The 16,178-nt window shown below is 39.7% G+C and overlaps 1 protein-coding gene across 2 annotated transcripts in view; it reads left to right on the top strand.

Annotated features, from left to right (window-relative positions):
• Positions 1 to 33: 33 nt before the first annotated feature.
• The window catches only part of SP9 (Sp9 transcription factor), a 57,924-nt gene continuing 41,779 nt past the window's right edge, over positions 34 to 16,178 (top strand). Inside the window, exon 1 of one of the 2 annotated variants that reach the window (XR_014080664.1) lies at positions 34 to 259. The gene's annotated coding sequence lies outside the window, so the exon portion shown is untranslated. The remainder of the gene's footprint in view (positions 260 to 16,178) is intronic. The other variant, XM_081584612.1, reaches the window with a different exon arrangement.

Here is a 16,178-nt window from a genome sequence, read left to right as displayed (position 1 = left end):
CAGGTAATATGCGACAATGCCTTTAAGATTCTTAGAAATCCTTTTTTTCTAGCAAAGAAAACCCAAGCGGTGTGCACTTAAAATTCTTGGAAGCCCTTTCATCTATCCGGCAGCACCTTGGATTTGATCCTTGCCAGCAAAGTCCTAGCTGGGGACTCTCTATTCATTCCTGTCTCATCATATGCAGCTTAGAAAAACCAACTGGTACTTGGAATATGCTACCTGCAAATCTCCTTAGCCATCTTCACAAGTTCATGAGGTATGTTTTCTATCTTGTATACTACTATAGTCAGCAGGGCTGCCAAACTTTCCACCCCTACTTAAAAGGGGTTGCTTTTTCTCCAGTATCCAATAACATTTTTATCACTCTCCTTCCAACTTTATTTACAGTCTCCTTGAAGCCCTCTGGCCTCTGCCCTCCAGCTGGTCCCAAAGTCAATGCCATGTGTTTTTAGATTTTTTATTACCATAGCACCTTACTTCCAGATTCCAATTTCTCTTAGCTTTCTATTATTAAATAATTTGTTTTTTAAAAGCCCCAAACATAGTGCATTAAAATGACTGTAATCATAGTGGTCAAATCTAGAACATACATACGCTTCTTTCCTCACATGTTTGGTCCCTCAGTGCTCGTCCTTGTGGGCTCTCTCTCCACATGATATCTCATCCTCCAGGGTCACCATAGGTTTCCCTCCAGAGGATAGTTTGGAATTGTTACATGATGGCTCAGGGTTCTAAGAGGCCAGAGGTGAAGTGCCAGCCCTCTTAATCTTTGCACTGGAAGTCCTGAGAAACCACTTCTGTTGTGTTCAACTGGGCAGAGCAAGAAACAAGACCAGTACAGATGGACAGGGAGGGGAAATAAACTCTGTGTTATGAACTGAAGTCTTGCAAACCCCTAAAAATTTATATGTTGAAATCTAGTCCTCAGAGTGATGGTATTACGAGGTGAGGCCTATGGGAGGTAACTCGGTTATGAGGAGGGAGCCCTCCTGTGTGAGTTTAGTTCTCTTCTAAGAAAAGGCCAGACAGCTGGCCCTCGCTTGCTGCCATGTAGGGGAGGGTACCACTTGAAGTCAGCCATTGACAACCTGGATGAAGGCTCTCACCGGGACCCCCAAATATGCTGGCAACCTGATCCCAGGGCTTCCTGCCTCCAGAACTATGAAGGAGAAGTTTCTGTTACTTAAGCTACCCAGTTTTGCGCGAGCTAAATGACTAAGCTGACTTTAGAAGTCACTAAGCTTCACTTGTAAAGATGAGGAACAAAATGTGCACTCAGGGAGGTGGCAACTATTGGGGCTCAATTTTAGCTTCTAATTTTATTGCAACAGTTAAGCCTAGCCCTGCCTTGCTTAGGATAAATGGCAGGAAGTCTGGGCTCTGAATCCTTTCTTCTTATATGTTGGTGCACGTAAGTGTGGGGATAGATCTCTGCCCAGAACAAACACTGCCGGTCTCATCCTCAAACCCCGATTCAGGTCATCAGGGAATGTTATGACAGACATTAGAAGATTTCCAAGTTCTTCCCTCCTTTTTTACTTTCTTTCCTTCCTTCCCTCTTTTTTCTTTTCTGTTTCCTTTCCTTTTTTCTCTTAAAGAGGCCATGAATGCATTCAACCGGTCTTGGTAAAGAAGCAGATCTTGTTTCTTAGTCAAATGAATGATATTTCTTTTGACTCAATCACCTACTTTGCTTAAATTATAAAATGTTATTTAAGACTTCCCTGGTGGTGCAGTTGATAAAGAATCCACCTGCCCATGCAGGGGAAACAGGTTTGATCCCCATCCAGGAAGATTCCACATGTGATGGAAGAACTAAGTAGTTGTGCACCGCCACTACTGAGCCTGAGCTCTGGAGCCTGTGAGCCTCAGCTACTGAGCCTGCATGCTGCAGCTGCTGAAGCCCAAGTGCACCTAGAGCCTCTGCTCTGCCACAAGAGAAGCCGCCATGCAGTGAGAAGCCTGTGAACCACAACAGAGAGTAGCCCCCACTAGCCACCAATAGCGAAAGTCAGAGTGCAACAACGAAGGCCCAGTGCAGCCATAAATCAATAAATAAAAATAAAAAATTTTAAATGTTATTTAAATCAATTACCATTTGACTGGTTCTCCCAACGCACTTACAAGAGAGTCTGGCAAGCTGTGTAGTACTTATTACTGGCAGATTCCACTCCTGGTTGTTTGACTGGAAACTCAGACTCAGTAGAAACTCAGACTCAGCATTAAGAGTTCAGCACATGTAGTGAGATCACCTGACCTGCCTCTTGAGAAATCTGTATGCAGGTCAGGAAGCAACAGTTAGAACTGGACATGGAACAACAGACTGGTTCCAAATAGGAAAAGGAGTACGTCAAGTTTGTATATTGTCACCCTGCTTATTTAACTTATATGCAGAGTACATCATGAGAAATGCTGTGCTGGAAGAAGCAGCTGGAATCAAGATTGCCGGGAGAGATATCAATAATCTCAGATATGCAGATGACACACCCTTATGGCAGAAAGTGAAGAAGAACTAAAGAGCCTCTTGACGAAAGTGAAAGAGAGGAGTGAAAAAGTTGGCTTAAAGCTCAACATTCAGAAAACTAAGATCATGGCGTCCGGTCCCATCACTTCATAGCAAATAGATGGGGAAACAGTGGAAACAGTGGCTAACTTTATTATTCTGGGCTCCAAAATCACTGCAGATGGTGATTGCAGCCATGAAATTAAAAGACACTTACTCCTTGGAAGGAAAGTTATCACCAACCTAGACAGCATATTAAAAAGCAGAGACATTACTTTGCCAACAAAGGTCCATCTAGTCAAGGCTATGGTTTTTCCAGTGGTCATGTATGGATGTGAGAGTTGGACTATAAAGAAAGCTGAATGCCAAAGAATTGATGCTTTTGAACTGTGGTGTTAGAGAAGACTCTTGAGAGTCCCTTGGACTGCAAGGAGATCCAGCCAGTCCATCCTAAAGCAGATCAGTCCTGGGTGTTCATTGGAAGGACTGATGTTGAAGCTGAAATTTCAATACTTTGGCTACCTCATGCGAAGAGCTGACTCATTGGAAAAGACCCTGATGCTGGCAAAGATTGAGGGCAGGAGGAGAAGGGGACTACAGAGGATGAGATGTTTGGATGGCCTCACCAACTCAAAGGACATGGGTTTAGGTGGACTCCGGGAGTTGGTGATGGACAGGGAGGCCTGGCGTGCTGCAGTTCATGGGATCACAAAGATTACGATCGAGCGACTGAACTGAACTGAACTGAAGTGAGACTTTTGAACAATGGGCATAAAGAAGATGTTTAATGTAGATAGAAATCTTTAAGAAAACAGGAAATATGACCAGTTAATAAGAGATTAAGCTTGACCCCAGATTTTAAAATCTTGAATCAGGTGACTTAGGTGTGATAGACAGGTAGCCATAGGGCAGTAAATTGGAGTAAATGCTTAATATATATTTCTATGTAGCATGTCTCTGGTAGTTTTATTCACTTTATTTTCTTGTTGAGATATAATTTATATATCATAAAATTCACCTTTTTAAGATGTACAACTCAGTGTTTTTTAGTATATTCACAATGTGCAACTATTACCACTATCTAATTCTAGAACACTTTCACCACCTCAAAAAAACACCTTATACCCATTAGCATATACTCATTGGCTCTTTGCCTCTGGTTTCTTTCTCAGCAGTACCATGTATCAATACTTCATTACTTTTTAAGGTCCAATGACATATGGATAATACAACATTTATTCATATATCAGTTAATAGAGAATTGAATTTTTACTTCTTGGCTATTATGAGTAATACTATGAAAATTTGTGTACAGTTTTATTCACTTTAAAGATTCCTATAGAATATCCTAAATAAACAAGGTAAATGCTTTTTCATTTTTTACTTTTTATTTTAATATTATAGAGAGGTTTTTTTTTTTGGAAAACAATGCTGTCTAAAAGAAAACTGATTTCTAAGGAGAAATTAGAGCAAATAATGAATAGTTAGATACAGTGCAGAGTGTGAAGTTAGAAATTACAGGTCCACTTTACTAATCAAACTCATAACCCCAGGAGGATGACGAGAACATAAAAGAGAATTCAAGCTGTTTTTCAGGGGTAGGGGGGATTTATATAACAAAACTTTAAAGTTCTCTGGTTTCAAGATTTACAGGAAGTATAAACCAAATAAAATTGCCTTATTATGAAGATTTAGGCAAAGAATTCTTTCTAGCTAGTTATTTAACATCACAAAAGGCAGAGCGCTTACCTCTTCTGTCCTGTTTCTTGTTTTGAGGGTGTTTTTGTTTTTACATATAATTAATGATCCCCAGATGTACTTGCTTTTCAGAGCCCTATCTTTTCACTTTCATCTTCTTTAGGGAACAGAGGTTTCCAATATTTCCCCAAGCCCAAAGTTTTAAAAAGACCAAACAACAAAGCCATGTTGACAGCATTTTTAAGAAATTTTCCTTTTGGGTCTGATATCAAACTCTCCTGTGAAAGCTCAGCACATGCCTCCCCTCGTTAACACTGACTTCAGGACCTTGTCACTACCTGAAGTTGCTCTTTCCCCTGAATTATTTTTCCCCTGAAATTTTAAATTAGAAACCTCTTTGTTTTCATCCACCACTTGCTTTCTGCCTGCACTTCATGTGTCCTCTCTCTCATTAAACCAGCTTTTCAGTCTTATCTCTACTTCAATGTCTGGAGTTGTCAGACTTCTAACCCCTCCCAGTTCCTTTTCTTTCCCCTGGCCTGGATCCCCAAATATCAGCCACTCTCTCGCCAGCCCCACCCTATTCCCTCAGCCTGGGATTCTGACCTCATCAACTCTCTCAGGCGTCCAAACAGAAATTTACCTCATTCAAGTTCCACACTGCTGTGCAAACCTTTACTTACATCTTCAAGTTCCAGAATTTATCCAGCATTCTCTTAGCAGAAGCAAAAGCAAAACTAGAGGCATAGATCATTGACTCCTCGAAGCTCCTCCATCTAATAGCTTCTCTAAATCTTTCCTCATCGTTTACATCTTTCCTCTTCTCTTCATTGATCTCCTTCTCTGTACCTTGCGCCCCCATAGCTTCCTTCGAGACCTTATCCTGTGGACTTGCTCATAAGAGTTTCAGGTTCTTCCATTCCATCTCCCCCCAACTGTCTCTACATAGCACCCTAAAACCCCTCCTTCTAGCTCTCCCTTCTCTCAGATTTTCTCTTAACTTCCTCATCAGTTTCCCTGCCTTCATTTTTCCCTCTCTACAACCCAATCCCCAGTGCAGACAGAATATCCAAAACACAAATATAGTTGTGCCATTTCCACAATTTCCCATGGTTCTTCATAGTCTCCAGAATAAATTCCAAATTCCACAGCCTGGTAGACAAGACTCTTCATCCTGTGAGCCCCACCTACCTCTCTAGCCCCATCTCTCCCAGCTCCCCAAGGAGCACATTATATGTCTGCTACAGCAAACACCCAGTTATCATCATATATTTTCATGTCTTCGTGAACATCTGTATGACACAATATACTTTCAGATTATAGCAGGTTATTGGTCTACTAGAAGATACTAAGAAAGTTTCATATGGATGTGAAGTTATGATGGGGTGAATGTGTCCCTCCCCTGAAATTCGTGTGTTGAGGTCCTGATCTCTAGTACCTCAGAATTGACTCTTTGGAGACAGTGCCTGTAAAGAGGTAGTTAGGGTAAGCTGAGGTCAGATGGATGCTCCCTAATCCAAAATGACTGGTGTCCATGTAAGAAGAAGTTAGGACCCAGACAAAGAGGTAAGGCCATATGAAGATACAGAAAGATGGCTGCCTACAGTCCAAGGAGAGAGACTCTCAGAAAAAACCAACCCTGCTGACATCTTAATCTGGGACTTCCAGCCTCCAAAACTGTGAGGTAATTCATTTCTGTTGTTTAAGCCACCCGGTCTCTGGAACTTTGTTATCACAGCCCAAGCAAACTAGTATACTTCCCATGTACTCCTCCAGAATCTCCTTCTAAATATCTACTATTTAAGCCACGCACTATCTCCTTCAAACTTTGTGAATCCCATCTCCTCTCTAACACACTTTTATTAGTACACAGCCCCTCTTACCTTGAGCTCCTTTCCTCCAGGGAGCCCTGAACTACCTACAGGCTCCATTACATTATCACCATCATCAGTCTTCAAGGTTCTATATATTTCAGTTGCTTCTTTAACACAGAAATAATGAGAGTAGCATCTGTATTACCATATGATCTGACTTTCTCTCAACACCAAATATTAGGAACAGATATTTCTTTTCAGAGACACCAGTAGCCTTGGTAGTAGTAGTAGTATTGTTAGTCGCTTAGTTGTGTCCTACTCTTTGTGATCCCATGGACTGTAGCCCGCCAGGCTCCTCTATCTATGAGATTCTCTAGGCAAGAATACTGGAGTGGACTGCCATTCCCTTCTCCAGAGGATCTTCCCGACCCAGGGATCAAACCAGGGTCTCCTGCACTTCAGGAGGATTCCTTACTGTTTGAGCTACAGAGAAGACCTGTAGGCTCAGAAACCATCATAATTTCATATCCATATGAAATTTTCTCAGTATCTTCTAGTAGACCAACAATCTAATGTAATCTGAAAGTATATGGTGTCATACAGATGTTCATTCAAGAAGTTTCTGTTTATTTTAAAGATTCTTACCATGTGCAATTAATGACATTTTAACAGTTTTTAACATTGAGCTTTTCAGATCTTACCTGTAGTGCTTATGCCTCCTAAAAGTGTGTTTTAAAGCATAGAGGTAAAGGATATGGGGGAATTTTACGTAAGGAAACAGGGAGTTGTAGAGTGTTGCTTTTTAAAGACACCCCCAAATAAAAAGTGGTCCTTGAAGATGTGAAATAGGTTACAACCTTTGCCAGACCAGCTGGAGTTCTTACAAGATTGCAAAAGGCATTCCTCTTTTAAAGATGGCACTTTCTGCAGTAACGATGGAGACAGAATCTGGCTGCATGCTATCCGAGGTCAGAGGAGTAGAGAGAAAGGAGCAATGACATGTGTCTGTATCCTTACTCATTAGAGCCAGAAAGAGCATCTTAGGCAGGCAGACAACAAAAGAGACTACAGGAAGATCACCTCTATCACGATGAAGGCACTGGGAGAACCGTGTGCTTGCCAGATAGTTTGAGGTTGGAATCATCTCAGTAAGACTTTGCTTCAAGCATTTTTCAGGGTGATTGTATGACTACCCAGCTTTCTTATGACTCAATTATAACATTTTAAATGAAATGAGAATGTGGTACACATTTCAGTTACAGAATTTAAGGGCAGAAATTTTATGTTGTAGGTAGAAGATAACACCTCCAAAAATCTAGTCTGAAAAAACAAACAAAAAGAGACAGCCCAGGGAAATATGGAGGAAGAGTTGTCACAGACAGCAGTGGATGGAAGGCTCCATAGTCTCATTTTCATTGCTGCCAGATGCTCTGCAGCAGTACAGGAAGACAGACCCATTTCTTAGCTGGGTCCTTCCTCACTTATTGCCCAAGTCACTATTCTCAACTTCTAGCAGAAATCACAGTCAAAATCTAATCTGGTCCAGTTTGCAGTAGCCTTATTTCTTTGTTGCCAACTTTCCCTTATCCATCTTCCATCTTATATAGACAATGACTTGAGCAATAGGAGAAATCATCAACCAAGAAATGGGACAACCTCCCAGTGCTTTTTTCCAGTGATGGGAATGAAATTGTAGGACAATGCTCATTCCTCCTTTGAAGTCACCAGTGTCAGATTTCCCCACCCAGTGTCTTTCTTCCCTATCCTTTCTGGCTCTCACTCACCATGAAAAGATACCTTGTTTCAGGTGCAACGAAGTCCCACATTAACCTCTCATTGCCAGAGGCCTAGTAGCTAATTTTTAGGTGTAAGGGAAGGAAGGATATTTGGGGCAAAGGAATCACACAATGCTACTGCCTACCAACCTTCCATGACATCTCATGTTCCACACATTTTCCATCCCATTGGCCTTTTTCTACTGTGTCTGTAGAAAAGACCCAGGCTTCAAACCTGAGTTTGAAGTTTAACTTTGCTATTTCACCCTTCCATTGCATTAAGCACCCTAATCATTGCAGTAAAACCCTAATTGCCTTGATGTGGGTTCCTGGTAGTTAAGACCACACTCTCACATCTGCCCTACTCGTTGTGTTATTATGACATTCAGACATGGTGATGTATATGAAAGTTCTCTGTGAACTCTAATTATTATGCAAAAATTAGTAGTCATTTTTGTTGTCATTGCTCTAACATTTTGAAAACACTGGGAGAAAGTGCCCTGCAGTTCATTCCTTTCCTCACTCATTCAACAAACTATTGGAATGGAGAGGTAAATATGTATATATACAGATAGATAGATAGATATAGATATAGATACCATTTCTTCACTTTTACTTTGTCCAAAAATGCTCTTTAATTACTTTACATAATTTATCTCATTTAATTCCCACAACAACTCTAACTCTATGAGGTAGGTATTACTAATATTATCCCTATTTGCATAGGAGGAATTTGTGGGTACTAAACAAATATAGTTCAAGATCTCATAACTTTAAAGTGGCAGAACTGGTTCTTAGCCCAGGCTTTAAAAAAAAATTTTTTATTGTGGCAAAATATATACAACCTAAAATTTACCATTTTAACCATTTTTAAATGTACAATTCAGTGGCAGGAAATACATTCACAGTGTTTTGCAACCATCACCACTATCTATCTCCAGGACTTTTTCATGTTCCCAAACTGCAACTTTGTACCCATTTAGCACCAACTCCCCATTACCCCCTCTTCCCATCACCTAGTAACCACCAGTCTACTTCCCATCTCTGTGAATTAGACTATTTTTGACTGTGTGGATCACAATAAACTGCGTAAAATTCTCAGAGAGATGGGATTACCAGACCACCTGACCTGCCTCTTGAGAAATCTGTATGCAGGTCAGGAAGCAACAGTTAGAACTGGACATGGAACAACAGACTGGTTCCAAATAGGAAAAGGAGTACGTCAAGGCTATATATTGTCACTCTGCTTATTTAACTTATATGCAGAGTCTCATATACTCTCCCAGAGTATATGAGAAACGCTGGGCTGGAGGAAGCACAAGCTGGAATCAAGATTGCAGGGAGAAATATCAGTAACCTCAGATATGCAGATGACACCATCCTTATGGCAGAAAATGAAGAACTAAAGAGCCTCTTGATGAAAGTGAAAGAGGAGAGAAAAAGCTGGCTTAAAGCTCAACATTCAGAAAACTAAGATCATGGCATCCGGTCCCATCACTTCATGGCAAATAGATGGGGAAACAGTTGCTGACTTTATTTTCCTGGGCTCCAAGATCACTGCATAGGTGATTGCAGCCATGAAATTAAAAGATGCTTACTCCTTGGAAGGAAAATTATCACCAACCTAGACAGCATATTAAAAAGCAGAGACATTACTTTGCCAACAAATGTCCGTCTAGTCAAGGCTATGGTTTTTCCAGTGGTCACGTATGGATGTGAGAGCTGGACTATAAAGAAAGCTGAGCACCGGAGAATTGATGCTTTTGAAGTGTGGTGTTGGAGAAAACTCTTGAAGAGTCCCTTGGACTGCAAGGAGATCCAACCAGTCCATCCTAAAGGAGATCAGTCCTGGGTGTTCATTGGAAGGACTGATGTTGAAGCTGAAACTCCAATACTTTGGCCACCTGATGTGAAGAGATGACTCATTGGAAAAGACCCTGATGCTGGGAAAGATTGAGGGCAGGAAGAGAAGGGGACAACAGAGGATGAGATGGTTGGATGGCATCACTGACTCAATGGACATGGGTTTGGGTGGACTCCGGAAGTTGGTGATGGACAGGGAGGCCTGGCGTCCTGCGATTCATGGGGTCTCAAAGAGTCAGTCACGACTGAGCAACTGAACTGAACTGAACTGAACTGAGGTACTTCATGTAAGTAGTATCATATAATACTTGTCTTTTATATCTGGCTATTTTCACTTAGCATGTTTCGAAAATTCATCCATGTTGTGGCATGTATCAATTTCATTCTTTTTAAAGGCTGAATATTATGCCTTTGAATCTATGCCATATTTTATTTGTCCATCAATTGCTTGATGGAAATTTAGCCCACATCTTTTGAATGACAAATATCTTAACCACTAAACCAGGCTCATTATTTTAATAGCTATTAGAATGTATAAATATACTAAAAACTAAATTTTTGCCCTTTAAAAAATTATTTTTGGCCAAACCATGTGGCATGCAGCATCTTAGTTTCCCAACAGAGATAAACAATGCCCCCTACAATGGAAGAGCAGTCTTAACCACTGGACTGCTAGGGAAGTCCTAGCCATTAAAATTTTACTGTGGGTGATTCTAGGAATCATTTCATTTTCCTAACATAATTAGACATTAAATTTAATAGGATTTCCTGCCTAATATATAATAGTACCAACTCAGATTATCAAGGATGATTAAAAAATCTGCATGATTGTGTCATTCTAAAATTAGAATTTATTTTGGAGTTACTTTTCTCATTTCAAAATTAAAAATCCATTCTTTTAGCAAAAATGACAATTGGGTTCTGATCATCAATTCTAACACAACATAGTACGAAACTGCTTTAATTAAAAAGAAAATAATCCAATCGCAGCACTTTAGCTTAGCCTGGTATGAACTTACCAAAGCAGAGAGTTGTGTTTATCTATCCATAGGAGATCCTAACCCAGATGGCATTCTAGTTATGATTTGGGAGACATCTGATAACATCATCTGAAAAATTATATATTGGTTTTTCAAAAATAAATCTTAATTTTTTTAAACAGCTATATTGAAGTATAAATTACATACAATGAATTATATACACTTAAATGTACAACTTGACAAATTTTGATATATGTATACATCCATTCATTGTTATGCATGTGGATATCCAAACATTCTAGCACCGTTTATTGGGAAGATTATCCATTTTCCACTTAACTACGTATATACCTTTGTCAAAAAAATAGTTGTTCATATACATGTGGTCTATTTCTGGACTGTCTATTCTATTTCATTGATCTGTTTATCTGTCTTTGTGCCAGTATACCTCACTGTCTTGGTTACTGCAACTTTACAAAGTCTTAAAACCATATAGTTAGTCCTCCAACTTTGTTCTTCTTTTTCAGTTCTTTTGGTTATGCCAGGTCCTTTGCATTTCCATATGAATTTTAGAATAAGTTTGACAATTTCTATAAAACAGCCTGCTGAGTTTTTTATTGGGAATGCATTGAATGTATAGGTCAATTTGGAGAGAACAGATGTCTTAACAATACTGAGTCTTCAAACCCATGAGCAAAATATAGCTCTTCTTTTATTTAGGCCTTCTTTTATTTGTCTCAGCAATGTTATGTAGTTTTTAGTGTACAAGTCTTACACATCTTTAATCAAAAAAATGTTTCATACTTCCACTGCTATTGTAAATGTTCTTACGAAATTGGATCTTTAGATTGCAATAATTCACCTTTAACTATAGAATATTTGCATACACTAGAATATGGCTGCCTGTTTTGAGTATAGAAAAGTTTTAATGTAAAGAATCTGTAAAACCATACTTTCAGTTCTGTTTCTTATCGACTAGGAGTAGAATAAGTAGTCTTGGTGGAAAGGCTTCATCCAAATAGCTAAGCATTTCAGTCCTTATTTATGGTTACTCTTTCCCCAACTACAAAGAAAACATGCTTCTCTCTCTAACTTTTCTAATTAGGAAACCCATGAAAATATATATTTCAGTTGCAATTTTGGATTCAAGTTCTGTTTTTCTTGTAAATGAAAACATTTCCAGCTTTCTACCACAACCCTGGAAGGTGCTTAACCCTTTGTTTTGAAGGGATGAATAGTTAGCATCTGGGGCACAGGGACTCTCTGGAGAAGATGCTTTCAGCAGTTGAAGGAGTTAGGATCTTTCATCTAAGCTCTGCCTGGGTTTTATAATTTCACTCAATTTACTACTTGGTATTTATTTCACAGGGCTTATAAAATGAGACACCCTTGAGGGTGCTTAAATGTGAATGGATGGGAAGGAGCCAGTAGAGATGTGTTGGTTAAAGCTGAGAACAGGAAAAAGCAGTCATAGTTTAAGTGAATTCTTTGAGAAATCAGAAGAGAATAGAATCTGGGGCACAAATGGAAGGACTGGCCTTATATGAAGACAAGGTAGTTACCTCTTCCTCTAAAACTGGAGGCTGAAAGGGTGTAGCCAAGACATTGAGGAAGTTGGTGTGATGATGTCTACTTCCTCTGAGAGTGAGAGGTGGAGCAGTAAGAAAGGAGTACAGGAAGGTACAGTAGGAGGACCTCATTAAAGAATCATATTCTAGATCATCTCCTGTTAATGACAATTATATCTTTAGGCTACAAAACTATTCCTTTTCTACCCTCCCCTCAGCAGTGATATCCCAAACCTTTGCCAAATCCTTGCTAGCACCATTGAGGACCCAGTGACATCAGAGACCATGAATAAATGAATTAAAAACTCATCTTTTAGGAAAACAAATTGTTTGTATATAAGCATTGTGATTGTTCTGATAAGTTCCAGTTACATTGCAAGATCATAAGAATCAAGTATTAAGAATCATTTTTGTTGGGGTTCCCAAGTGGCAGTAGTGGAGAAGAACCTGCCTGTCAGTGCAAGAGACGTAAGAGACGCTGGTTCAATCCCTGGGTTGGAAAGATGCTCTAGAAGAGGGAATGGCAACCTACTCCAGTATTCTTACCTGGAGAATTCTGTGGACAGAGGAGCCTAGTGGGTTCCAGTATTCTTGTCTGGAAAATTGATGGACAGAGGAGCCTGGCAGGCTACGGTCCATAGGGACACAACTGAAGCGATTTAGCACCCATGCAGTTGTTTTTGTTGCTATGATTTTAAGCACAAACTAATACAATAATTTCAATAGTAGTTTAAAATTTCAATGTTGCTTTCTATCAAATCTTTAGGTGAGAAACAATTTCATTAACTAGACTCTCCCGACCAGCGATAAGTTGTTGATACCACTCATGTCAACCACAAAATTATTATTTCATCTATTCTAAGATGCATATTTTTTTCACATTTTAATATCTCAGAAATCAAAGTGTATCTTATAATTGATGACATCTTCCAACTGTAATTGGGAGCATTTTTTAAAAACACACCAAATATATAGATGGTTGAAATAAGAGAATGACTCTGTCCTATCCTATGAGGCTGAAGGAGATTTCTACTGGGGAAAGGCCTTTGGGGACCCTCAGATCTACCATGCTGGCAACTCTCTGGTCCTCTGAGATGGTTCTGTCTTTACCTTCTAAAAATTAGATAAACTTGTGAGCAAAATGAGGCATAGGCTTTTGCCTATAAAATTACCCTAAATGCAAATCCAAAATTCCTTGGGTAGTACAAGTATCCTACCCAAACAAATAAGGCAGACTGCTAAAGGATCTGGTTTGAGAAATCCTTGGTCTCCAAAAATACCTTCTCATCAGGGTACACTATCTCCTGCTCTTTGCAAAAACTTCATTACAGTCTTTGGGTAGTATTTTAAAAATAATAATGTAGTAATTTTTTTTTAAAAGAAACAACATCCCCAGTGGGTCTTATTTCAAAGATGTGCATGTGCTGAAGAAAAAGGATAAAGGCTTGAAGCAATATATCTCATGTTCTAGACAACTGCATCAGAATCACCTGGGAAGCTAGTTAAAATACAGATTTATAGGCCCCATGTTATGGAATGTGCCACAGAAAATAGCATTTCTAACAGGCTGATTCATACACATATTGAAATTAGTGATCTTGGGCCTCTTTAAAGAATCTCATTACCTTATAAGAAGTTTGTGTCTGGCAAACAGAGCCTAGGACATAAATACCATAAATAAATGGTAGGGGCTTGTATTAATTATCTATTGCCACATTGAAGGTCATTCCCAGGGAGTTCCCTGGTGACCTAGTGGATAGGATTCCAGGCTTTCACTGCCAAGGCCTAGGTTCAACCCCTGGTCAGGATTGAACCTGACCTAAGATTCCTGTAAGCAGTATGGCATGGCCAGAAAAAAAAAAATCACCCCCTAACTTAGCAGCTTAAATGATGAATATTTATTACCTCACAGTTTCTGTGGGTCAGGAATTTGGAAGAGGTTCAGCTGAGGGATTCCGTCTCGAGGACTCTCATATGGTTGCACTCAAGATGTCAGGCCTGGCTACAGCCACCTGAAGGCCGACTGGGACCAGAAGATGGCTCGCCCACATCATTCTCGACAAGTGACCTCCTTTTGCTCCTGTTGGCTGCTGTTTGGCAGCTCGGTTCCTCAACCAATGGGCCTCTCCACCAGGATTGACTGAGTGCCCTCTTGAGATTACCCCATGACATGGCCACTGCTTTCCCCCAAGTGAATCATTCAAGAAAGAGCAAGGAGGAAACCTCAATGCCTTTAATAACCTAGTCTCCAACATCATACCCCATGTCATCATATTCCGTTAGTCACTAAGTCCATCTTACTATCAAAGAGAGGAGAATTAAGTGCCAGCTCCTGAAGGGAAGAATACCAGAGAATCTATGGACATATCTTTAAATTACTACAGTGCTAATATTTCTTTGTGGTAGTACAGAGAGTAAAACTATGTGAAACGGCCCCTTGCTGTAAACTCTCCAGAAATGCCCACAACTTCCCATTCATTTTTTAGGAGGAGACTGGCAAAGAACCCAACCCTACAGAGGCTGTTTTATGCCAGACATGGCTTACTTTTCTAACTGTGGATAGGAAGTAACTTCCGCCCCCCACCCCATACTCTTCTGTTCTCTGCAAACAGGCTTTGGCTCAGCTAGTGGTTAAAATAGCTTAACAACCTGCAATCATAAATGCTGTAGAGCTATAGGAAGAAAGAAAAAGCTTGAAGTGGGTGTTATTTTCTCCCTCTGTGGTACCACATAGCAATGGAAATGCCAAGTGGAATTGCCACAACTCCATTGAGACACAGCCCCTGGACCTGTCCATCTGGAGGGCAGCAATCCATGAAACCAACGGGGAGATAATAATTGACAACTTGCCTTTTAATAACAAATCCTTTATTTATAAAAATGTGGACTATAGCATTCCACTGCTATTAACACACCTAAACTATTTCCTTTAAAATTTGATCTATAGATGCCTGAGACATCTGTAGACTCTAGAAGCCTGTCAAAGCTATACAGCTTCCAAAAGCATTTAGTTTGCAACCGGGCAAGTGGTTTAAGCAGTGGAAGCTTTGGGCTGATTCCAGGGCTGCTTAGCTGACAAGCTGAAGGGAAATTGAGTGCATTACAAGACGGAATCAAATTCTGATCTTTCTTCGAATGCCTATTGTCTGTTTTATCAAAGACATTCGATATTGACACAGTGCAGGCTATTGAGGCTCAATAAAATCTATTCTTCACTTTCTTTTACCTCATCTGCAGACTGTTGACATTTTCTTTTATTTCACTACTGATGTTTTTCTTTTACATAGGAGATTTTAGCACTGATGTTGTAATTGCTTATCACACAGCTGGCCCTGTTATGATGTTCTTGTGAATGTCCCTTCATTTTCCTGATGGTCCTGTGATCCAATCTACAATCCATTTAAAAACAAAACATTCATGTGCCATTTTATGCTGTGGCTCTTTTGGAGTTCTATTTCAGCTTCATTAATATTGATGCTGTCTGTCTCCTTGCTTATTTCAGAAGATTCTCTGAAATTAATCTTCAGAATTCGCTGTGATTTGTTGCTGTTTTGAACGTCAGCCCCAGTACAGCTTGTCTCTCGTTAATTTTGTTTTTCTTTATTTTTACGCGTCTGCTATGACTGTTCTCCTACTTGTACTACTGGTGTGTGTCAGGTCCTTTATGGAATCCTGGTTTCGCCTCTGCTTTTCACTGTGATTTTCCATCATTAGGGACCTCTTGAATAAAAATGTAGCCCTTGTTTCTGACAGAGTCCATGTTCCTCTTCTTTTCTTTCTGTGTGATTTTCCATCATTATGGTTCTTAAATTTCTTGAATAATGATATATACTATGAACAAATGGACAGAACAGTAATGGCTTCATCAGTGTTTTCTAAAATGTATCTGCAGCTTTTAGAGTACACAGTGCCATGGCAGAATCTGTACTGTGTATGTAAAAGAATTTTTAAAATAGATTTTTGTTGTCTGTTGG

Source organism: Giraffa tippelskirchi, chromosome 3 (assembly GCF_054371585.1).
Source record: "Giraffa tippelskirchi isolate mGirTip1 chromosome 3, T2T-mGirTip1v1.2.pri, whole genome shotgun sequence".
Classification (NCBI taxonomy): domain Eukaryota; kingdom Metazoa; phylum Chordata; class Mammalia; order Artiodactyla; family Giraffidae; genus Giraffa; species Giraffa tippelskirchi.
Note: the sequence above shows the minus strand (reverse complement) of the source record. Positions and strands in the feature narration are given on the sequence as shown.